The sequence below is a fragment of the Pan troglodytes genome, chromosome 14 (assembly GCF_028858775.2).
Source record: "Pan troglodytes isolate AG18354 chromosome 14, NHGRI_mPanTro3-v2.0_pri, whole genome shotgun sequence".
In the NCBI taxonomy this organism is placed as follows: Eukaryota; Metazoa; Chordata; class Mammalia; order Primates; family Hominidae; genus Pan; species Pan troglodytes.
In genome coordinates this window covers 86,373,911-86,398,737 of record NC_072412.2, presented here as the reverse complement: position 1 = coordinate 86,398,737, position 24,827 = coordinate 86,373,911, and the positions used below count along the sequence as shown (strand labels likewise).

The 24,827-nt window shown below is 37.3% G+C and overlaps 1 long non-coding RNA gene across 2 annotated transcripts in view; it reads right to left on the bottom strand.

Annotated features, from left to right (window-relative positions):
• The window catches only part of LOC134808144 (uncharacterized), a 350,440-nt gene that overhangs the window by 3,782 nt on the left and 321,831 nt on the right, over positions 1 to 24,827 (bottom strand). For both annotated transcript variants that reach the window (XR_010150531.1, XR_010150532.1), the window contains one exon: positions 8,485 to 8,626. This is a non-coding gene — a long non-coding RNA (uncharacterized LOC134808144). The remainder of the gene's footprint in view (positions 1 to 8,484; positions 8,627 to 24,827) is intronic.

The following is a 24,827-nucleotide window of genomic DNA, read 5'->3' as shown; positions in this document are numbered from 1 at the left end:
TCTAAATAAATCAAATCCTTACCTTTATACTTGCCTCAGGGTCTGCTGCTTAGAAATAACTAAGGTATTTGCTGTGTATTATTAGCATTACTCTGACAAAAAGTAGCATATTAGGGTTTATTTTTTATTTTAATTATACTTTAAGTTCTGGGATACATGTGCAGAATGTGCAGGTTTGTTACATAGGTATACACGTGCCATGGTGGTATGCTACACCCATCAACCTGTCATCTACATTAGGTATTTCTCCTAATGCTATCCCTCCCTTGCCCCTCCACCCACCGACAGGCTCTGGTGTGTGATGTTCCCCTCCCTGTGCCCGTATGTTCTCATAGTACAACTCCAACTTATGAGTGAAAACATGTGGTGTTTGGTTTTCTGTTCCTGGGTTAGTTTGCTGAGAATGATGGTTTCCAGCTTCATCCATGTCCCTGCAAAGGACATGAACTCATTTTTTATGGCTTCATAGTATTCCATGGTGTATATGTGCCAAATTTTCTTTATCCAGTCTATATTGATGGGCATTTGGGTTGGTTCCAAGTCTTTGCTATTGTGAATAGTGCTGGAATAAACATACGTGTGCCTGTGTCTTTATAGTAGAATGATTTATAATCCTTTGGGTATATACCCAGTAATGGGATTGCCGGATCAAATGGTATTTCTGGTTATAGATTCTTGAGGAATTGCTATACTGTTTTCCACAATGGTTGAATGAATTTACATTCCCACCATCAGCGCAAAAGCGTTCCTATTTCTCCACATCCTCTCCAGCATCTGTTATTTCCTGACTTGTTAATGACTGCTATTATAACTGGCATGAGATGGTATCTCATTGTGGTTTTGATTTGCATTTCTCTAATGACCAGTGATGAGCTTTTTTTCATATGTTTGTTGGCTGCCTAAATGTCTTCCTTTGAGAAGTGTCTGTTCATGTCCTTCACCCACTTTTTGATTGAGTTGTTTTTTTCTCATAAATTTGTTTAAGTTCCTTGTAGATTCTGGATATTAGCCCTTTGTCAGATGCATAGATTGCAAAAATTTTCTCCCATTCTCTATGCCTATTCATTCTGATGATAGTTTCTTTTGCTGTACAGAAGCTCTTTAGTTTAATTAGATCCCATTTGTCAATTTTGGCTTTTGTTGCCATTGCTTTTGGTATTTTAGTCATGAAGTCTTTGCTCATGCCTATGTCCTGAATAGTGTTGCCTGGTTTTCTTCTAGGGTTTTTATGGATTTAGGTCTTACGTTTAAATTTTTAACCCAGCTTGAGTTAATTTCTGTATAAGGTGTAAGGAAGGGGTCCGGTTTCAGTTTTCTGCATATGGCTAGCCAGTTTTCCCAACAACATTTATTAAATAGGGAATCCTTTCCCCGTCTCTTGTTTTTGTCAGATTTGTCAAAGATCAGATGGTTGTAGATGTGTGGTGTTATTTCTGAGGCCTCTGTTCTGTTCCATTGGTCTATATATCTGTTTGGGTATCAGTACTATGCTGTTTTGGTTACTATAGCCTTTCAGTACAGTTTGAAGTCAGATAATGTGATGCCTCCAGGTTTGTTCTATTTTGCTTAGGATTTTCTTGGCTATATGGGCTCTTTTTTGGTTCCATATGAAATTTAAAGTAGTTTTTTCCAATTCTGTGAAGAAAGTCAATGGTAGCTTGATGGGAATAGCATTGAATCTATACATTACTTTGGGCAGTATGGCCATTTTCATGATAATGATTCTTCCTGTCCATGAGTATGGAATGTTTTTCCATTTGTTTGTGTCCTCTCTTATTTCCTTGAGCAGTGGTTGTAGTTCTCCTTGAAGGGGTCCTTCACATCCCTTGTAAGTTATATTCCTAGGTATTTTATTCCCTTTGTAGTAATTGTGAATGGGAGTTTGCTCATGATTTGACTCTCTGTCTATTATTGGTGTACAGGAATGCTTGTGATTTTTGCACATTGATTTTGTATCATGAGACTTTATGCTAAAGTTGCTTATCAGCTTAAGGAGATTTGGGGCTGAGACAATGGGGTTTTCTAAATATATAATCATATCATCTGCAAACAGAGATAATTTGACTTCCTCTCTTCTTATTTCAATACCGTTTATTTCTTTCCCTTGCCTGATTTCCCTGGCCAGAACTTCCAATAGTATGTTGACTAGGAGTGGTGAGAGAGGGCAACCTTGTCTTGTGCCGGTTTTCAAAGGGGGTGCTTCCAGCTTTTACCCATTCAGTATGATATTGGCTGTGGGTTTATCGTAAAAATAGCTCTTATTTTGAGATATCTTCCATCAATACCTAGTTTATTGTTTTTACCATGAAGTGATGTTGAATCTTATCAAAGGCCTTTTCTGCCTCTATTGAGATAATCACGTGGTTTTTGTCATTGGTTCTCTTTATGTCATGGATTACATCTATTGATTTGCATACGTTGAACCAGGCTTGCCTCCCAGGGATGACGCCAACTTGATCGTGGTGGATAAGCTTTTCAATGTGCTGCTGGGTTGAGTTTGCCAGTATTTTATTGAGGATTTCTGCATCGATGTTCATCAGGGATATTGGCCTGAAATTTTCTTTTTTATTGTGTCTCTGCCAGGTTTGGTATAAGAATTATGCTAGCCTCATAAAATGAGTTAGTGAGGAGTTCCTCTTTTTCTGTTTGGAACAGTTTCAGAAGGAATGGTACCAGCTCTTCCTTGTACCACTGGAAGAATCTGGCTGTGAATCCATCTGGTCCTGAGCTTTCTTTAGATGGTGGGCTATTAATTACTACCTCAATTTCAGAACTTATTGTTCTATTCAGGGATTCAACTTCTTCCTGATTTAGTCTCGGGAGGGTGTATGTGTCCAGGAACTTATCCATTTCTTCTAGATTTTCTAGTTTGTTTGTGTAGAGGTGTTTATAACATTCCCTGATAGTAATTTGTATTTCTGGGGGATCAGTAGTGATCTCCCCTTTATCATTTTTCTTGTGTCTATTTGATTCTTCTCTCTTTTCTTCTTTATTAGTCTGGTTAGCGATCTATGTATTTTATTAATTCTTTCAAAAAACCAGCTCCTGGATTCATTGATTTTTTGAAGGGTTTTTCGTGTCTATGTCCTTCAGTTCTGCTGTAATCTTGATTATTTCTTGTCTTCTGTTAGCTTTTGAATTTGTTTGCTCTTGCTTCTCTAGTTCTTTTAATTGTGATGTTAGGGTGTCGATTGTAGATCTTTCCTGCTTTCTCCTGTGGGCATTTATTGCCATAAGTTTCACTCTAAACACTGCTTTAGGTGTGTCTCAGAGATTCCGATACATTGTGTCTTTGTTCTCACTGGTTTCAAAGAACTTATTTACTTTGCCTTAATTTCATTATTTACTCAGTAGTCATTCAGGAGCAGGTTGTTTAGTTTCCATATAGTTGTGTGGTTTTGAGTGAGTTTCTTAATCCTGAGTTCCAACTTGATTGCACTGTGGTCTGAAAGATTGTTATAATTTCCATTATTTTGCATTTGCTGAGTAGTGTTTTACTTCCAATTATGTGGTCAATTTTAGAATAAGTGTGATGTGATGCTGAGAAGAATGTATATTCTGTTGATTTGAGGTGGAGAGTTCCATAGATGTCTATTAGGTCCGCTTGGTCCAGAGCTGAGTTCAAGTCCTGAATATCTTTGTTAATTTTCTGTCTCATTGATCTGTCTAATATTTACAGTGAGGTGTTAACGACACCCACTATTATTGTGTTGGAGTCTAAGTCTCTTTGTAAGTCTCTAAGAACTTGCTTTATGAATCTGGGTTCTTCTGTATAGCTCTTCTTGCTGCATTGATCTCTTTACCATTATGTCATGCGCTTCTTTCCCTTTGATCTTTGTTGGTTTAAAATCTGTTTTATCAGAGACTAGGATTGCAACTCCTGCTTTGTTTTGCTTTCCATTTGCTTGATAAATATTCCTCCATCCCTTTATTTTGAGCCTATGTGTGTCTTTGCACATGAGATAGGTCTCCTAAATACAGCACACCAATGGGTCTTGACTCTTTATCCAATTTGCCAGTCTGTGTCTTTTAATTGGGGCATTTGGCTCATTTACATTTAAGGTTAATACCATTATGTGTGAATTTGATCCTGTCATTATGATGCTAGCTGGTTATTTTGCCCATTAGTTGATGCAGTGTCTTCATAATGTTGATGGTCTTTACATTTTGGTTTGTTTTTGCAGTAGTTCATACCAGTTTTTCCTTTCCATATGTAGTGCTTCCTTCAGGAGCTCTTGTAAGGCAGGCTTGGTGGTGACAAAATTCCTCAGCATTTGCTTTTCTGTAAACGATTTTATTTATCCTTCCACTATGAAGCTTAGTTTGGCTGGATATAAAATTCTGGGTTGAAATTCTTTTCTTTAAGAATGTTGAACATTGGCCCCCACTCTCTTCTGGCTGGTAGGATTTATGCAGAGAGATCTGCTGTTAGTCTGATGGGTTTCCCTTTGTGGGCAATCCAACTTTTCTCTCTGGCTGCCCTTAACATTTTTTCCTCATTTCAACCTTGGTGAATCTGACGACTATGTGACTTGGGGTTGCTCTTCTCAAGGAGTATCTTTGTGGTGTTCTCTGTATTTCCTGAATTTGAATGTTGGCCTATCTTGCTAGGTTGGGGAAGTTCTCCTGCATACTATCCTGAAGTGTGTTTTCCAACTTGGTTCCATGCTCCCCATCACTTTCAGGTACACCAATCAAATGTAGGTTTGCTCTTTCTACATAGGCCTATGTTTCTTGGAGGCTTTTTTTTCATTCCTTTTCATTCTTTTTTCTCTAATCTTGTCTTCACACTTTATTTCATTAAATTGATCTTTAATCTCTGATATCCTTTCTTCTACTTGATCAATTCAGCTATTGATACTTGTGCATGCTCCATGACATTCTTGTGCTGTGTTTTTCAGCTCCATCAGGTCATTTATGTTCTTCTCTAAACTGGTTATTCTAGTTAGCAATTCCTCAAACCTTTTATCAACGTTCTTAGCTTCCTTGCATTGGGTTAGAACATGCTCCTTTAGCTCAGAGGAGTTTGTTATTACCCAGCTCCTGAAGCTTACTTCTGTCAATTAGTCAAACTCATTCTCCATCCAGTTTTGTTCCCTTGCTGGTGAGGAGCTGTGATCCATTGGAGGAGAAGAGGCATTCTGGTTTTTGGAATTTTCAGCCCTTTTGCACTGGTTTTTCCTCATCTTCGTGGATTTATCTACCTTTGGTCTTTGTTGTTGGTGACCTTTGAATGGAGTTTTTGTTTGGTCAAACTCTTTTTTTTTTTGATGTTGATGCTATTGCTTCTGTTTGTTAGTTTTTCTTCTAACAGGCCCCTCTTCTGCAGGTCTACTGCAGTTTGCTGGGCGTCCACTCCAGACCCTGTTGGCTGGGTAGCACCATCAGAGGCTGCAGAACATCAAAGATTGCTGTCTGCTTGGGTAGCACCACCAGAGGCTGCAGAACAGCAAAGATTGCTGCCTGCTCCTTCCTCTGGAAGTTTTGTCCCAGAGGGGCACCCAACAGATGCCAGCTGGAGCTCTCCTGTATAAGTTGTCTGTCGATCCCTGCTGGGAGGTGTCTCTCCATCAGGAGGCTCAGGGATCAGGGACACACTTGAGGAGGCCATCTGTCCTTTATCAGAGCTCGAGCATTGTGCTGGGAGATCCACTGCTCTCTTCAAAGCTGGCAGGCAGGAAAGTTTAAGTCTGTTGAAGCTGCACCCACAACTGCCCCTTCCCCCAGGTGCTCTGTCCCAGAAAGGTGGGAGTTTTATCCATAAGCCCCTGACTGGGGCTGCTGCCTTTCTTTTAGCAATGTCCTGCCCAGAGAGGAGGAATCTAGGGCGGTAGTCTGGCTACCACGGCTTTGCGGTGCTGTGGTGGGCTCTGCCCAGTCTGAACTTCCCAGTAACTTTGTTTACACTGTGAGAGGAAAACCACCTACTCAAGCCTCAGTAATGATGGATGCCCCTCCCCCCACAAAGTTCAAGCATCCCAGGTCAACTTTAGACTGCTGTGCTGGCAGTGAGAATTTCAAGCCAGTGGATCTTATCTTGCTGAGCTCTGTGGGGGTGGGATCCACTGAGCAAGACCACTTGACTCCCTGGCTTCAGCCCCTTTCCTGGGGAGTGAAGAGTTCTGTCTCACTGGCATTCCAGGAACCACTGAGGTACCAAAAAAAAAAAAAAAAAAAAAAACTTCTGCAGCTAGCTTGGTGTCTGCCAAACAGTCACCCAGTTTTGTTCCTGAAACCCAGGGCTCTTGTGGTGTAGGCACATAGGCAGAGGTTGGAAGATTTTGGAGGGTTCAGAAGAAGACAGGAAGATGAGGGAAAGTTTGAAACTTCTTAAAGACTGATTAAATGGTTGTAATCAAAATACTGATAGTGATATGGACAATGAAGTCCAGGCTGAGGAGGTCTCAGACTGAAATAAGGAACTTATTGGGAACTGGAGCAGAGGCCACCCATGTTATGCCTTAATAAACTGCTTGATTGAATTCTGTTCATAACCTAGGGATCTGTGAAAGTTTGAACTTTAGAGTGATGACCTAAGGTATCTGGTGGAAGACACTTTTAAACAGCAAAGTGTCCAAGATGTGGCTTGACTGCTTCTAACCGCCTATACACAGATGCATGAGCAAATAAATAAGTTGGAACTTATATTTAAAGGGAAGTAGGGTGTAAACATTTGAAAAATTTGCAGCCTGGCCACGTGGTAAAAAAGCAAAGTCCATTTTCAGGGTAGAAATTCAAGCAGGCTTTGAAATTTGCATACCTAAAAAGGAAGCAAGTCTGATAGCCAAGACAATGGGAAATGGCCTCAAAGGCATTTAGGAGATCTAAGAGGCAGCCCCTCCCACCACATGCCCACAAGTTTAGGAAGACAGAATGGTGTCCTGGGCCAGGCCTGAAGCCCCACTGCCCTGTACAGCCTCAGGAAACTTCTCCCTGCATCCCAGACACTCCAGCTCCAGTCTCAGCTGTGGCTTAAAGGGCCCAGTTACAACTCCAGCCACTGCTTCAGAGAGTGCAAGCTGTAAGCCTTGGAGACTTCTATGTGTTAATGTTGTGGGTGTGCAGAACGCAAGAGATGAGGCATGGGAGCCTCCACCTAGATTTCAGAGGATATATCTGAAAAGCCTGGCTGTCCAGGCAGAAGCCTGCTGAGAGGGGTTGTGCCTTCACAGGAAACCTCTACTAGGGCAGTATGGAGTGGAAATGAGTGGTTGGAGCCCCCACACAGTGTCTTCACTGGGTCACTGCCTAGTAGAACTATGAGATGAAGGCCACCATCCTCCAGATCCCAGGGTGGTTGAGCCAATGGCACATCCATGTGCCCATGTGCCCTAGATGTGAGGCATGAAGTCAAAAGAGATTATTTTGGAGCTTTAAGATTTGATGACTGCCCTGCTGGGTTTTGAACACGCATGGGGCCTGTCACTCCTTTCTCTTGGCTGATTTTGCCCTTTTGGAATAGGAATGTTTACTCAATGTCTATAACCTCATTGTATTTTGGAAGTAACTAGTTTCTTTTTTATTGTTGTTGTTTTTGTTTTTCTTACAGGCTCATAGGTAGAAGAGACTTGCCTTGTGTCAGATAAGACTTTAGACTTTGGACTTTTGAGTCAGTGCTGAAATAAGACTTTGGGGGACTACTGGGAAGGCATGATTGCATTTTGCAATGTGAGAGGCATATAAGCTTTGGGAGGGGCCAGAGGCCAAATAATACGGTTTGTATCTGTTATCTCACCAAATCTCAGGTTGAATTTGTAATCCCCAATGTTGGAGGTGGGGCCGGGTGAGAGGTGACTGGATCATGAGGGTGGCTTTCTCATGAATGGGTTAGCACCACCCCTTTCATTCCATCCTCAAGATACTGAGTAAATTCTCACGAGATCTGGTTGTTTAAAGTGTGGGGGACCTCACTTTCACCCTCTTGCTCCTGCTCCTGCCATGTAAGATGTCAGTGCTCCCCCTTCAACTTCTACCATGATTTTAAGTTTCCTGAGGCCTCCCCAGAAGCTGAACAGATGCCAGCATCATGCTTTCTGTACAGCTTGAAGAACCATGAGCCAATTAATCCTCTCTTCTTAGTAAACTATCCAGTCTCAGGTATTTTTACAGCAATGCGAGAATGGACTGATATAATAACTAAATATCTATCAACGCAGGACTTATAAATAAATTATAGTACATCCATAAACTGGAACATTCCAGTTTGCATATAAAAGGATATGCTAATTTGGAAAGATCTCTAAGACATAGTAATTGAATAAAGCAAACTAGGTATAGTATGTATGATGAGATAGATATAAATTGTATTTATACTTGATTGAATTTACATAATTTTTGAAAGGAACATAAGAAACTAATAAAACATGTTTTTAGTTTGGGGCTGGTGCCAACTAATAGACGATATACTAGGGTAAGAGTGAGAGAACCATTTTTTTTATTTTTGCACCAGTATAGCAAATAAATACAAAAAATTTTGTACATCACCTGTCATATTTCCTTAGTCTCTTAGTTGTCCCTTATCTTGATATTTCTATTCTGTTTCTATTTTCATTTTGTGGTTGTAACTTGCCACATTCTTGATGAGTAGAATATTTTCTGATTTCTGCATACCTCCCACATTTATTACCTATTGAAAAAATTAAATCAATAAAAATGAAATACATAATCTCCCTGACAGAAGTTTTTAACAATTTCTCACGTGCTCTCAAGGCATTCCTCACTTAACAATCACATCTTAGTTATATTAGACACCATGCTAAGTACTGGAAATACATAAAGCAAAAAGAGAGAGAAGAAGGGAGAAGAAGAAAAGAATGGAATCTCTGCTCTAAAGGAACTTGCATTCTAGTGTGCAAATATATGTCAGGTAGCAATAAATTTTTAAATTAACTGTCTTGAAAATAATGCCATTTTAAAAAGCTTTGCAAATAAAGATAAATATAATAGAGCACTAAAAATGAGGATGTAGCTTGATTTGAAAGTAATCTTACTGTGACATAATTTACTCATAGATTAACTGGTTTGTCCATTGTCAGGTGGATGTCTTTCTTTTTTCTATTCCATGTGTGTCTGTTTCAGTTAAAAATGGGTAAGAATTTCTTTCTACATGAAGCTTCTTGGAACATTAAAAACATCTTGGAAATATTTAAATGCCAGAATTATTTGGAATTGATATTACTCAGAATAGTCCTGATCAATTACCATTGCCTTCTATCCTAGGAAGATGTATAGAGGAAATGATGATATCTTCTCTGATGTCTCCTAAAGTCTTCAAAACATCAATGTATCCTTCCAACCAATGTTTCCACCATGCTCTGAGGTTGATTGGCTGGTAAAATGGCCAATGCCAATGCTACCAGAGTTTAGGTCCTTTAAGAGAGACTGTTTTGTTGTTTTTTTCCATCCACTATAATTCTTGAAAATTTTCCTAACAGAGTAAGTTCAGCACCTTTTAAATGCCTTTAACCTTCTGAATCTCTAATTAGTATAGATATAGTTCCTCTTCAACATTTCAGTGGGTGAGTTTTCCTGACGTATCTCCCTGGTATCTTTTACTTTAGCAGCTTAGTCCCTGATCTAATAACATAAAGATTCAAGAAAAACAAAATCATTAAGGGGAAATTCATATAGCGAGAATATGAAAGAAATAAAGCTAGATCCTCTGAATGTCATTGACCTCTAGAAAGGAACTGAAACAGTGGGCCTGTGGGGTAGAACATAAGAAGGAGGAAGGGCCCTGAGAGGTAATTAGAGACAGGAAAGCAAAACCAGAAATAACTGGTCAATTCTTTTTCTACCTTCTGAAAATCATTATAAATGGTCTCTGAACCTTCAATAACCAGAGGTCCCTGCTCCTAAAGAATTTGTACTTAATTCCTTCATAGAAGGAACATTGGTAGGAATTAGTGTTTTATGCAAGCATCTTCTTGTTATATCCATTAAGCTTTGCCTGGAGAAAACTTTTGTTATGATTTGGACTCATTAGGGGTGTCTTGGGAAAAAAAATTATATAAAGTTTTGAGATTGGGTTTGTGAGTTTAGTATTCCACAACTCTCATGCACTAGGGGAGAATATATTTGCATTCTTCTCTACCTTAAAAATCACTAACCAGTTATCACAAATTCTTTATTGCATTATGATAGCCTATATACCAGAAAGGTGAAAAGGAGAAAGATTAAAATTATATTTTCACTGTGTTAACATTTAATCATTACTTCGAAATGCCAGTTTTAAAATTAATAACTTTTCAAAAATAATTAATTACATGTTCTAGGCCAATAAATAGCTTTGAAAATTAAACATTTAACTGAAATCATATAGCTAATAGTTAATAAAGATAACATCATTTTTGTTTCCTTTGCTTACTGAATTTATTGTGATGTTAAAATTACTTGATTTGTGTAAATTATCCCTGCCCAGTCCTCTAGCAAAATTTGGAATGATTGTATAACTTAAATAATTTCTATATTAAAAATTTTAACTGTCTAATTCATCTAGCGAATATTATTTTATATAAATTTGTGAAACAAATGAAAAGTAAACAAATCGCAAGGCTCTAGATTTGCAAATAAGTCAATAAATAAAACTAAAGTAGAATCACACATTTATTTTCCTATCATGCTGGTTTGTTTTTGATGAATTCTATATTACTACAAGTCTCACAAGAGAATAAAATTTTTGAAATAAATACTGTAAAAATTCAGATTTTTTAAATGTGTGAGTTATTTGAGGTATATGTCCTCAATTTAAATAAATTAACTCCTTTCTTTTCCCCTGGCATTTTATGAAATTTAATGCACAAATATATATGCATTCCAAAGTGTCAAAAGATTATTTTTATGTGTCAGAAGATTCAATCCATGCTTCCCTTAAAAATTTAGAACTTGTTTACTTCTAAGGCTGAGTGCATTTTAGAATAACTTTGTGTTAGCTACAAATAACAATCTTTTCAAGCCCTAGCAACCAAGCTCTGCCTCAGCAAAGGCCTTTGAAGAGTTTCTTTCACTGCCTTTGCCCCTCCCTCCTTCTGTACCCACCCAGGTCCTCAGCATCACAATTTCAAAAAGTAGAGGGGGAGGAAGGGAGGAAGGGAAGAAGAGAGGGAGAGAGGGAGGGAGGGAGGGAGTGAGGGAGGAAGGATGGATGGAAGGAACGTAGGAAGGAAGGAAGGAAGGAAAATGTGGAGGGAGGGAGGGAAAGAAACTTGTTAAAAATGAGGTAGTTCAGTGTTTTATGGTTTAAAAGTATACGAAAGCCAAATGTACACATTATCACCTACTTAACATGCAAGTTTGGGGATACAATACTTCAGCAAACAATAGGTTTATTGGTTATAAAGGCTCCAGTAGAAGTTTCTTGCCAGTGTGTGGCTTTTTCATGAAGAAAAGGGGGAAAAATGATTTGGAAATGAGCCACCTTTATTTTTAAATTCCCCAGTCAATATGTTGCCACAGCAACCAAAGTTCTTGCTATCTGGGAAAAGACAGATGTCTTTGCTTCAATCAAGATGCAAAGCTAGAGAAAAAAAAAAAAGAAAAAAAAGCAATGAAAATACTTCATTTCATTATTTGAAAATGTGAATTGCCCTGAGCTGGCTTTGAGCCATAGTTCTTATCCACAGTATCCATCAACATGTATTCAAGTCCCTCAATATTGCAATACTTCATTTTCATTAATTAAATAATTACATCAAATGCTGTCTCATAACATTCGGTTGAATTCATTCATTGTCAAAAATGTCATTCGATTTAAAATAGTTCATAGTATTATGTAGTTTATTGACAAATATGATGTTTAAATCTATTTAATAAGAGTGGTTGTGTCCAGAGGAAAGGAAAGATGGGAACCACAAAAGGTCTGCCAAGAAAAAGAACCAGAGAGCCTCCTTTATTTTAACATTGTTGTTGACCTATGTGTGCTTATCCCTTAACCCTTGAATCTTAACTAAAATGAAAGTAAAGTAATTTTTGAATGCTTAAACTAACAAGAACAAAAAGGGTACAAGAAGAGACAACAGTAGACAAAAGATTACAACAAATTTTTGAATATGGGAAACTAGTAACAAGTGAATTAACAAAATCGAGATCTTTGGAAAAAATACTGAACAGTGAACAAATGTAGAGAGAATTACACATAAACTCGAGAGTGAGGTCTAGAGAAAGCAGAATGCTGAGACAGAAAATATAAAGAGATTCAGTCGAAACTGGGCTTCAAGAAAAGTCGGAGCTTTTAGCCCCTTTTCACCTACTGTGTGCTGGAGAGGAAAGGGAAATTTCATGCCCGAGACTTAGACAACAGGCAAATAAAGTAAAGATGAAGGGGTGGCTCAGCTCTAGAAATTAAAAATAATAATAAAAATTTTGCATATTAGAGTCTACAATTTCCTTCCCCACCCTACCAGAACTCTCACTAAGAAGGATTCAACCTTCTGGGTATAAACAATTTTTATCTGAAGAAATTGAAAACAAAAGCAGCACACACACACATTTTAGCATCATTCCAGTAGAAGAAATAGCTTGCCACCAAATCACCCAGAGGAGAATCCCACAAGTTAACAAACCCTTCTCACATGCAGAGTTCTCGATCCACGTTAACTTGTTGCATACTTCATCACACATAGCTTAAAGACTAAAGAAAGGGGCAGGACTAAATAAGAACTTAGATGAAATAAAGACATTGCTGGGCAAAGAATAAAAAGGTAAGTAAAACTATTGTTAATTACCTCGTAGAGAAAGAAGATACTAAAAAGAATTGAGAGCTATAAAATGGAACATGAAAGGTAATTAAGACTCCTGATAATTAAAAATATGCTATCCAAAATTTAAAAAGGAAACTGAAATAAACTACACAAAATTCTAAAAAGTGTTAACAGAAAAAGTTATAATAGTAAAAAGTTATAGAATTAGATGATCAGCCCACGTGCTCTAACTTCTAAATTATACATACAAAGAAATAGAGAAGCAAAAAGGGAAGAAATTATCAAAGAAAGAATACAACACATTTTTCCCCCTGATTATTCTGGGCTTTCATTGAAAGTTCTTTCAATAAACAAACCCAAGCAAGGCATATTGTACATATTTCAAAACATCAGTTATTAAAAGATATCCTAAAAACTCACAAAGAGAAAAAATGAGAGATCACAAAACATCAGATAAGTGAAAAACAGAATTCTCAACAGCAATACTACAAGTCAAATATACATGAACAGAAGAAACTAAAATTTATCTAGATAAACTGTTCATTTAATGTAAGAGTACAAAAAAGATATTTTCAGACATTGATGCAATAAAAAATATATATTTTTCCATAAACACTTTCTTAGGAAGCTACTGGAAAATATACTCTTATAAAACAAACAAAGGAAAAAGAAGAACACTGTATTAGGGTTCTCCAGAGAATCAGAACCAATAGGTTATAGATAGATATATAGATATAGATAGAATAGAGGTATAGATATATAGAAAGATATTTATAATAAGGAATTGACTCTCTTAATTATGGAGGCTGTCACATGATCTGCCTTCTGCAACCAGGAGACTCAGGAAAGCTGGTGGTGTAACTCTAAGAATAAGAGGGCCAATGATGTAAGTTCTGGTCCAAAGACAGAAGAAGACTGATGTCCCAGCTCAAGCAGTCAGGCAGAGATAGAAAAACATCTCCCTTCTTCTGCCCTTTTGTTCTATTCATGCCCTCAGTGGATTGGATGGTGCCTATTCCCACTTGTATTGTGAAGGGCAATTGGCTTTGCTCTCTACCACTTCAAATGCTCATATCTTCCAGAAACAGCCTCACAGGCAAACCCAGAAATAATGGTTAGCCAATTATCTTGGTAACCCTTGATCCAGTAAAGTGGAGACTAAAATTAAACATCACAAACACAAAACTCAGGAAACAGAATGCATCCTAAGAAAAAAGGAAGGAAAGTACTTCGTTAATGGGGAGTAGCAAATCTATCAAGAAAATTGTTTTTACTAGAGAGGTATATTGAAGATAGTGAGATGGAGATCTGTAGAAAAACAGTGGCAGCAACCTTAGATCTTCTAGAATGTATGTTTGTAGAATCTTTATTCATAATCACCCAAACTGGGAAAAAAAAAAGATGTCCTACAATGGGTGAATGAATAAACAAACTTTGGTACATCTATACAATGGAAAATTATTCAGTGGTCAAAAGAAATGCACTATCAAGCCACAAAGAGACATGGAGGAAACTTAAAGGCATATTACTAAGTGAACGAAGACAATCTAAAAGGCTACATATGGTGTGATTTCAACTAACCCACATCCTGGATAAAACAATATTAAAGAGTTTGTCCGTCTGTGGTTGACAGAGGTTCAGGTGGAGTGGGAAGAGGGATGAATACATAGATGAAGCACAGGAGATTTTTAGAATGGGGAAACTATGCTGTATGATATTTTAATGCTGAATAAATGACATTATGCATTTGTAAAAACCATAGAAACTGTACAACACAGTGAAAGAAAACAATGTTAAACTACAGTTTTTCATTAATGATAATATATAATATTGGGTCATCAATTATAACAAATGAGCCACACTAGTGCAAGATGTTAAAAATAGGGGAACAGTGTGCAAGGGATATATGTGAGGTCTCTGTGCTTTCTGCTCAATTTTTCTGTACACTTAAAACTGTTCTAAAAAACAAAATCTGTTAATTAAAAAGTATAAGTTAAAAAACGAAATAAATAAATTTATAGAAAGTCATGCCAATAAAATATGATGCAAGAAATATATCTGAGTAATGAAGTGTTATTTATAAAAGGAATCATGATGATTGTTTGGGTCAAGAGTAAACTATGCATTCATTATTTATGAATGCATTCTGTTCTAGGTACTCTTCAATTGTTTAAGATATATTCGTAAACAAAACAATAAAACACTTTGTTCCTAAGAGGCTTAAGGTATAGTGATATTGCATAATCATAATTTTTTTAAAAAATAAAAATTAAATACTGATTATTGTTTTAGCCCCTATGTATTATATAGTTATAATGATGAATAAATATATTAGAAGTAGAAATAGAAAGAAGGAATTAAGTCCTTATCTTTCACAGCAAGAAATCAACTGAAAATGTATATAATTAATCAATAAATATCAGTATAGATTTACAATGTAGAACTATGTAGGTAAATACCAGGAAAACATGTAGAAGAGTCAAATGTGGTTGATTCTGCAGAGAAAGAGAGGCACATGGATGGGTTGTGAGAGAGGCGGCAAATGACTGCTATTTCTCATTATGAGACTACTGATAGTTTGATTTTTAAAATGTGTACACGTATAAATCATATAAATTTGAATGATTTAGAAAATAAATCTAATAATTAAAGAGCTTGTATCACCAAGACAATCCTAAGCAAGGGTAGGGCACCAAGTGGGCTCTTGGGGTCCCCAATTCCATGACTCTTAGACTGCATTTCTGGACCTGCCCTGGGCCAGAGGAAAACCCACTGCCCTGACGGATGAGTCCAAGGCCAGGCAGCATTCATGACACGCTGACTTAAAAGACCTTGGGCCTTAAGGGAATATCAGCAGTAGTCTGGCAGTACTCCCCCTGAAGTGTTAGTGGCTACAACATGAGGCTCCTCTGCCTTTGGAAAGGGGAGGGAAGAGTGGGAAGGACTGCATCATGTGGTTTGAGTGTCAGCTCACCTGCAATACAATAGGACACCAGATAGAATTCTAAGGTTTTTGACTGTAGTCCCTGACTCGTAGATGACACTTCTGGACCTACCTGGGGCTTAAGAGACCTCAACGCCCTGAAGGGAATGACACAGGCCTGGTTGGATATGCCACCTTCTGACTGTAGACCCCAGGGCCTTAAGTGAATATAGGTAATAGCCAGGGAGTGGCTACAGCAGACTTTGGGCAAAACCCAGTGCTGTGCTGACTTCAGTTCTGAACCAGTGTAGTCACTGCGGTGGTGGCGGCCACAGAGGTGCTTGTGTCACTCTACCTCCAGCTTTAGGTGACTCAGAACAAGGAGAGAGACTGTACATTTGAGAGAAAGAAAGGGAAGGAAACAAGAATCTCTGTCTGGTAATCCAGAGAATTCTCCTGGATCTTGTCCAAGACCATCAAGGCAGTACTTCTATGAGTCTGTTAGAACCACAGTGTTACTGGGCTTCCAGTGCCCCTTAAAGGAGATACCTCTTCAATCACAATACCCAAGTTTTTCAAATATCTGAAAAGCCTTCCCAAGAAGGATGGCTATAAATAAGCACAAAGAGTGAAAACTACAATAAATACTTAACCCTTCAATGCCCAGACACGAAGAACATCTACTAGCATCAACATCATCCAGGAAAAAGTAACCTCACCAAATGAACTACATAAGACACCAGGGACCAATCCAGAAGAAACAGAGATATGTGGCCTTTCAGACAGAGAATTCAAAAAAGCTGTGTTGTAGAAACTCAAAGAAATTCAAGATAACACAGAGAAGAAATTCAGAATTCTATCAGATAAATTTAACAGAGACTGAAATAATTAAAAAACAATCAAGCAGAAATTCTGGAGCTGAAAAATGCAGTTGGTATACTGAAGAATGCATCAGTCCTTCAATAGCAGAATGGATCAAACAGAAGCAAGAATTAGTGTTATTTGAAAATACACAGAGGAGCCAGCTGAGGTGGCTCATGCCTGTAATCCCAAAACTTTGGGAGGCCAAGGTAGGCTGATCACTTGAAGCCAGGAGTTCAAGACCAGCATGGCCAACATGGTGAAACCTCATCTCTACTAAAAATACAAAAATTAGCCAGGTGTTGTGGTGCATGCCTGTAATCCTAGTTACCTGGGAGGCTAAGGCACAAGAATCACTTGAACATGGGAAGTGGAGGTTGCAGTGAGCTGAGGTCATGCCTCTGCACTCCAGTCTGGGTGACAGTGAAAGACCCTGTCTCAAAAAAAAAAAAAATAGAAAAGAAAAAGAAAATGTACAGAGGAGACAATTAAAAAATAAATAAAGAATAAAAAACAATGAAGGCAGCCTACAGGATCTAGAAAATAACCTCAAAAGGGCAAGTCTATGAGTTATTGGGCTTAAAAAAGGAAGTAGAGGAAGAGATAGGGGTACAAAGTTTATTCAAACAGACAATAACAGAGCACTTCCCAAACCTAGAGAAAGATATCAATATCCGAGTACAAGAAGGTTATAGACTATCAAGCAGATCTAATCCAAAGAGACTGCATTAAGGCATTTAATAATCAAACCCCCAAAGGTCAAGGATAAAGAAAGGATTGATTATAAAAGCAGCAAGAGAAAAGAAACAACATACAATGGCTCCAATATGTCTGATGGCAGACTTTTCACTGGAAAACTTACAGGCCAGGAGAGTGGTATGACATATTTAAAGTGCTGAAGGAAGAAAGCTTTTACTGTAGAATAGTATATTCAAGGAAAATATCTTTCAAACACGAAGGACAAATAATGACTTTCCCAGACAAACAAAAACAGGGATTTCACCAATACCAGACCTGTCCTACAAGAAATGCTAAAAAGAGTACTTCAATCAGAAAGAAAAAGATATTAATGAGCAATAAGTAATCACCTGAAGGTACAAAACTTGCTGGTAATAGTAAGTACACAGAATGTTGTATTTTACAAACACAGAATATTATAACACTATAATTGTGGTGTATAAACTTCTCTTAAGTAAGAGAGACTAAATGATGAACCAATCAAAAATAATAACTACAGCAACTTTTCCAGACTTGGTCAATACAATAAGACATAAATAGAAACAACAAAAAGCTAAAAAGCAAGGGGATAAAATTAAGGCATGGGGCCAGGCATGGGGGCTCACACCTGTAATCCCAGCACTTTAGGAGGCCGAGGTGGGAAGATCATGAGGTAAGGAGTTCGAGACCAGCCTGACCAGCATGATGAAACCAGTCTCTACTGAAAATACAAAAATTAGCCAGGCGTGGTGGCTAATGCCTATAACTCCAGCTACTCAGAAGGCTGAGGCAGGAGAATCACCTGAACTTGGGAGGCAGAGGTTGCAGTGAGCCGAGATCATGCCACTGTGCTCCAGCCTGGGTGACAGAGCAAGATTTTGTCTCAAATAAATAAATAGTTAAAATTAAGGCAGGAGTTTTTAACAGTGTTCTTTTTCCTTGTTTGTTTATGCAAATAGTGTCAAGTTGTTATCAGGTTAAAATAATGGGTTATAAGATAGCATTTGCAAGCCTCATTGCAACCTCAAACCAAAAAAGAAACATAATGGATACACACAAAATTTTTAAGCAAGAAATTAAATCATATCACTAGAGAAAATCACCTTCACTAGAGGAAGACAAGAAGGAAAGAAACAAGGAAGAGAAGATCGCAAAACAATCAGAAAACAACAAAATGGCAAAAGTAAGTCCTTATCAATAATATCATTGAATGTAAATGGACTAAGCTCTGTAATCAAAATACATATACTGGCTGAATGAATAAAAAAACAAGACTCATTGATCTGCTGCCTACAAGAAATACACTTCATCTACATAGACACACAGAAACTGAAAATAAAGGGATAAAAACAGATATTCTGTGCCAATGGAAACCAAAAATAGAGTAGGATTAGCCATACTTACAACAGACAAAATAGATTTCAAGACAAAAATTATAAGAAGAGACAAAATCACTATATAATGGTAAAAAAGTCACTACAGCAAGAGGATATAACAATTCTAAAGATATATGTACCCAAAACTGGAGCACCCAATATATAAAAGAAATATTAGGCTGGGCGCAGTGGCTCATGCCTGTTAATACCAGCACTTTGAGAGGCTGAGGCAGGCAGATCACAAGATCAGGAGATTGAGACCATCCTGGGTAAAACAGTAAAACTCTTTCTCTATTAAAAATACAAAAAATTAGCCAGGTGTGGTGGTGGGCGCCTGTAGTCCCAACTACTCGGGAGGCTGAGGCAGGAGAATGGCATGTACCCAGGAGGTGGAGCTTGCAGTGAGCCGAGAGACTGTGCCACTGCACTCCAACCTGGGCAACAGAGTAAGGCTCTATCTCAAAAAAAAAAAAAAAAAAAAAAGAAGAAGAAGAAAAGAAAAAAATATATTATTAGAGGTAAAAAGAGAGATAGCCCCCAGTACAATAAAAGCTACAGAATTCAACACCCCACTTTAAGCATTGGACAGATCTTTCAAACAGAAAATCAACAAAGAAACATCAGACATAATCTGCACTATAAACTGAATGAATCTAATGGATATTTACAGAACATTTCATCCAAGAGCTGCAGAATACACATTCTTTTCCTCAGCACATGGATCATTCTGAAGGACAGGCTATACATTAGGTCATAAAACAAGTCTTAAAACATTTATATAATATATATAATATATATAATATATAATATATTATATATATAATATATATAATATAAATATTATATATTATATATATTATATATATCTCAAGCATATTCTCTGATCACAATGAAAAAAACTAGAAATCAATAACAGGAAATTTGGAAAATATATAAACACATGGAAATTATACAATATTCTCCTGAATGACCAGTGGATCAATGAAAAAATTAAGAAGAAAATTGAAAAATGTCTAAAAACAAATGACAAACAAAACACAATATACCAAAACCTGTGGAATACAGCAAAAGCAGTACTCACTGGGAAATTTATAGCTACAAGTGCCTACATCAAAAAAAGAGGAAAAACCAAATAATCAATCTAACGATGTGTCTTAAAGAACTACACAATTGAGGACAAACCAAACTCAAAACTAGTAGGAGGAAAAAAATAATAAAAGATCAGAGCAGAAATAAATGAAATTGAAACAAAAAATACAAAACAAAAGATAATTTTTTTTAAAAAAGTTGTATTTTTTTGTTGGGATTATATATTGTTTCTTTCCTTTTTATTATACTTTAAGTCCTAGGGTACATGTGCACAATGTGCAGGTTTGTTACATATGTATACATATGCCATGTAGGTGTGCTGCACCCATTAACTCATCATTTATATTATGTATATCTCCTAATGCTTTCCCTCCCCACAACAGGCCCTGGTGTGTGATGCTCCCCTTCCTGTGTCCATGTGTTCTCATTGTTCAGTTCCCACCTATGAGTGAGAACATGCAGTGTTTGGTTTTTTGTTCTTGCGATAGTTTGCTGAGAATGATGGTTTCCAGCTTCCTCCATGTCCCTACAAAGGACATGAACTCATCCTTTTTTATGGCTGCACAGTATTCCATGGTGTATATGTGCCACATTTTCTTAATCCAGTCTATGACTGATGGACATTTGGCTTGGTTCCAAGTCTTTGCTATTGTGAATAGTGCCACAATAAACATACGTGTGCATGTGCCTTTATAGCAGCATGATTTATAATCCTTTGGGTATATACCCAGTAATGGGATGGCTGGGTCAAATGGTACTTCTAGTTCTAGATCCCTGAGGAATCACCACACTAACTTCCACAATGGTTGAACTCGTTTACAGTCCCACCAACAGTGTAAAAGTGTTCCTATTTCTCCACATCCTCTCCAGCGCCTGTTGTTTCCTGACTTTTCAATGATCACCATTCTAACTGCTGTGAGATGGTAGCTCATTGTGGTTTTGATTTGCATTTCTCTGATGGCCAGTGATGATGAGCATTTTTTCATGTGTCTTTTGGCTGCATAAACATCTTCTTTTGAGAAGTGTCTGTTCATATCCTTCGCCCACTTGTTGAAGGGGTTGTTTTTTTCCTGTAAATTTGATTGAGTTCTTTGTAGATTATGGATATTAGCCCTTTGTCAGATGGGTAGATTGCAAAAATTTTCTCCCATTCTGTAGGTTGCCTGTTCACGCTGATGCTAGTTTCTTTTGCTGTGTAGAAGCTCTTTAGTTGAATTAGATCCCATTTGTCAATTTTAGCTTTTGTTGCCATTGCTTTTGGTGTTTTAGACATGAAGTCCTTGACCATGCCTATGTCCTGAATGGTATTGCCTAGGTTTTCTTCTAGGGTTCTTATGGTTTTAGGTCTAACATGTAAGTCTTTAATCCATCTTGAATTGATTCTTGTATAAGGTGTAAGGAAGGGATCCAGTTTCAGCTTTCTACATATGGCTAGCCAGTTTTCCCAGCACCATTTATTAAAGAGGGAATCCTTTCCCCATTGCTTGTTTTTGTCAGGTTTGTCAAAGATCAGATAGTTGTAGATGTGTGGTATTATTTCTGAGGGCTCTGTTCTGTTCCATTGGTCTATATCTCTGTTTTGGTCCCAGTACCATGCTGTTTTGGTTACTGTAGCCTTGTAGTATAGTTTGAAGTCAGGTAGCATGATGCCTCCAGCTTTGTTCTTTTGGCTTAGGATTGACTTGGCAATGCAGGCTCTTTTTTGGTTCCATATGAACTTTAAAGTAGTTTTTCCCAATTCTGTGAAGAAAGTCATTGGTAGCTTGATGGGGTTGGCATTGAATCTATAAGTTACCCTGGGTAGTATGGCCATTTTCATGATATTGATTCTTCCTATCCATGAGCATGGAATGTTCTTCCATTTGTTTGTATCCTCTTTTATTTCATTGAGCAGTGGTTTGTAGTTTTCCTTGAAGAGGTCCTTCACATCCCTTGTAAATTGGATTCCTAGGTATTTTATTCTCTTTGAAGCAATTGTGAATGGGAGTTCACTCATGATTTGGCTCTCTGTTTGTCTGTTATTGGTTTATAAGAATGCTTGTGATTTTTGCACATTGATTTTGTATCCTGAGACTTTGCTGAAGTTGCTTATCAGCTTAAGGAGATTTTGGGCTGAGGTAAATGGGTTTTCTAAATATACAATCATGTCATCTGCAAACAGGGACAATTTGACTTCCTCTTTTCCTAATTGAATACCCTTTATTTCTTTCTCCTGCCTGATTGCCCTGGCCAGAACTTCCAACACTATGCTGAATAGGAGTGGTGAGAGAGGGCATCCCTGTCTGGTGCCAGTTTTCAAAGGGAATGCTTCCAGTTTTTGCCCATTCAGTATGATATTGGCTGTGGGTTTGTCATAAATAGCTCTTATTATTTTGATATAAAAAAGTTGTATTTTTGAAAAGTCAAAGAAAATTGACAAACCTTCAACCAGACTAATTAAAAAAGAGAGAAGGCCCAAATAAATAAAATCAGAAATGAAAAAGGAGACATTACAACTGATACTGCAGAAATTCAAATGATTATTATTGGCTACTATGAGCAACTATAGTCAATAAATTGGAAAATCTGCAAGTAATGAGCAAATTCCTACGTACATACAACCTACCAAGATTGAATCAAGAAGAAATACAAAATCTGATCAGACCAGTAACAAATAATGAGATTGATACCATAATAAAAAGTTTCCCAGTAAAGAAAAGCCCAAGACCCAATGGCTTCACTGCTGAATTCTACCAAACATGTAAAGAAGAACTAAATATCAATCCTATTCAAACTATTCTGAAAAACTGAAAAAGGGGGAATACTTCCAAATTCATTCTATGAGGCCAGTATTACCCTGATACCAAAACCAGACAAAGACATATCAAAAAAAGGAAACTTCAGGCCAATATATCTGATGAATACTAATGCAAAAATCATAAAACAAAATGCTGGCAAACCAAATTCAGCAATATATTAGAAAGATCATTCATCACGATCAAGAGGGATTTACCCCTAGGATGCAAGGATGGTTCAACACACACAAATCAATCATGTGTGTGATACATCGTATCAACAGTACTAAGGACCAAAACCCATATGAGCATTTAAATTGATGCTGAAAAACAGTTGATAAAATTCAACATCCCTTCATGATAAAAACCCTCAAAAACTGGGGTTAGAAGTAACACATTTTAATATAATAAAATCCACATGTAACAGACTCACAGCTAGTATCCCACTGAATGGGGACAAACTAAAAACTTTTCCTCTAAGATCAGGAACACAACAAGGATGCCCACTGTCATCACTGTTATTTATCTCAGTACTGGAAATCCTAGCCAGAGAAATCAGGCAAGAAAAAGATAGAACATTCAAAGCGGAAAGGAGGAAGTCAGTTATCCTTGTTTGCAGGTGATATGATCTTATGTTTAGAAAACACAAAAGATTCCACAAGAAAATTACTAGAACTAACAAAGTTGCAGGACACAAAATCAACATACAAAAATCAGTAACATTTCTATATGCCAACAGTGAACAATGTGAAAAAGAAAATTTTCAAAATCCCATTTACAATAGCCACACATAAAATTAAATACCTAGGAATTAACCTAAGAAGTGAAAAATGTCTATAATGAACACCATAAAATGCTGAAGAAATTGAAGAGGACACCAAAAAATGGAAAAATATTCCGTGTTCATGGATTGGGAGAATCAATATTGTTAAAATATCCTTAATAACCAAGGCAATCTACAGATTCAATGTAATCCCTATTAAAATACCAATGTCATTCTTCACAGAAACAGAAAAAACAATCCTAAAATTTATATGGAACCACAAAAGACCCAGAATAGCCAAAGCTATCCTAAGCAAAAAGAACACAACTGGAGGAATCACATTACCTGACTTCGAAATATACTACAGAGCTATAGTAACAAAAACAGCATGGTACTGGCATGAAAGCAGACACAAAAACCAATGGAACAGAATAAAGAACCAGAAACAAATCTGGTCTTTTCACTGTAGGTGTGTGAATTTTTGACAAAGGTACCAAGGACATACGCTGGAGAAAAAACAGTCTCTTCAATAAATGGTGCTGGGAAAACTCTATATCCATATGCAAAAGAAGGAAATGAGACCCCTATCTCTTGCCATATATAAAAAACAAATCAAAGTGGATTAAAGACCGAAATCTAAGACCTTGAACTATGAAACTACTACGAGAAAACACTGGGGAAAATCTCCAAGACATTGGTCTGGGCAAAGACTTCCTGAACAGCATTACCCCACAAGCACAGGCAACCAAAGTAAACACGGACAAATGGGATCATATCAAGTTAAAAAGCTTCTGCAGAGAAAAGGATACAATCAACAAAGCAAAGAGACAATGCACCGAATGGGAGAAAATATGTGCAAATTATCTGTTACGGTTTGAATTTGTGTCCTTGCCCTAATCTCATGTCGAACTGTAATCCCCAGTATTGGAAGTGGGCCTCGTTGGAGGTGACTGAATCATGGGGGTGGATTGCCCCCTTGCTATTCTCACAATAGTGAGTTCTCACACGATCTAGTTGTTTAAAAGTGTGTGGCATCTCCCCATTTACTCTCTTCCTCCTGCTCCCGCCATGGAAGTTATGATTCCTTCCTCTTTGCCTTCTATCATGACCATAAGTTTCCTGAGGCTTTCCTAGCCATGCTGCCTGTACAGCCTGCAGAACTATGAGCCAATTAAAGCTCTTTTCTTTATAAATTACCCAGTCTAAGGTAGTTCTTTATAGCAAAGCAAGAACAGACTAATACACTACCCCCTGACAAGAGATTAATAATGAGAATATATAAGGAGCTCAAACAAGTCTACAGAAAACAAGCTAACAATGTGATGAAAAGATGGGCTAATGATTCAAATAGACATTTCTCAAAAGAAGACATACAAATGGCAAACTGGAATAAGAAAAGGGGCTCAACATCATTGATCAGAGAAATGCAAATCAAAACTACAATGAGATATTATCTCACCCCAGTTAAAATGGATTATATCCAAAAAACAGACAATAACATGGGTAGAACTGGAGATCATTATACTAAGTGAAATAAGCCAGGCACACAAAGACAAACATCTCATGTTCTCACTTATTTGTGGGATCTAAAAATCAAATCAATTGAACTCATGGACATAGAGAGTA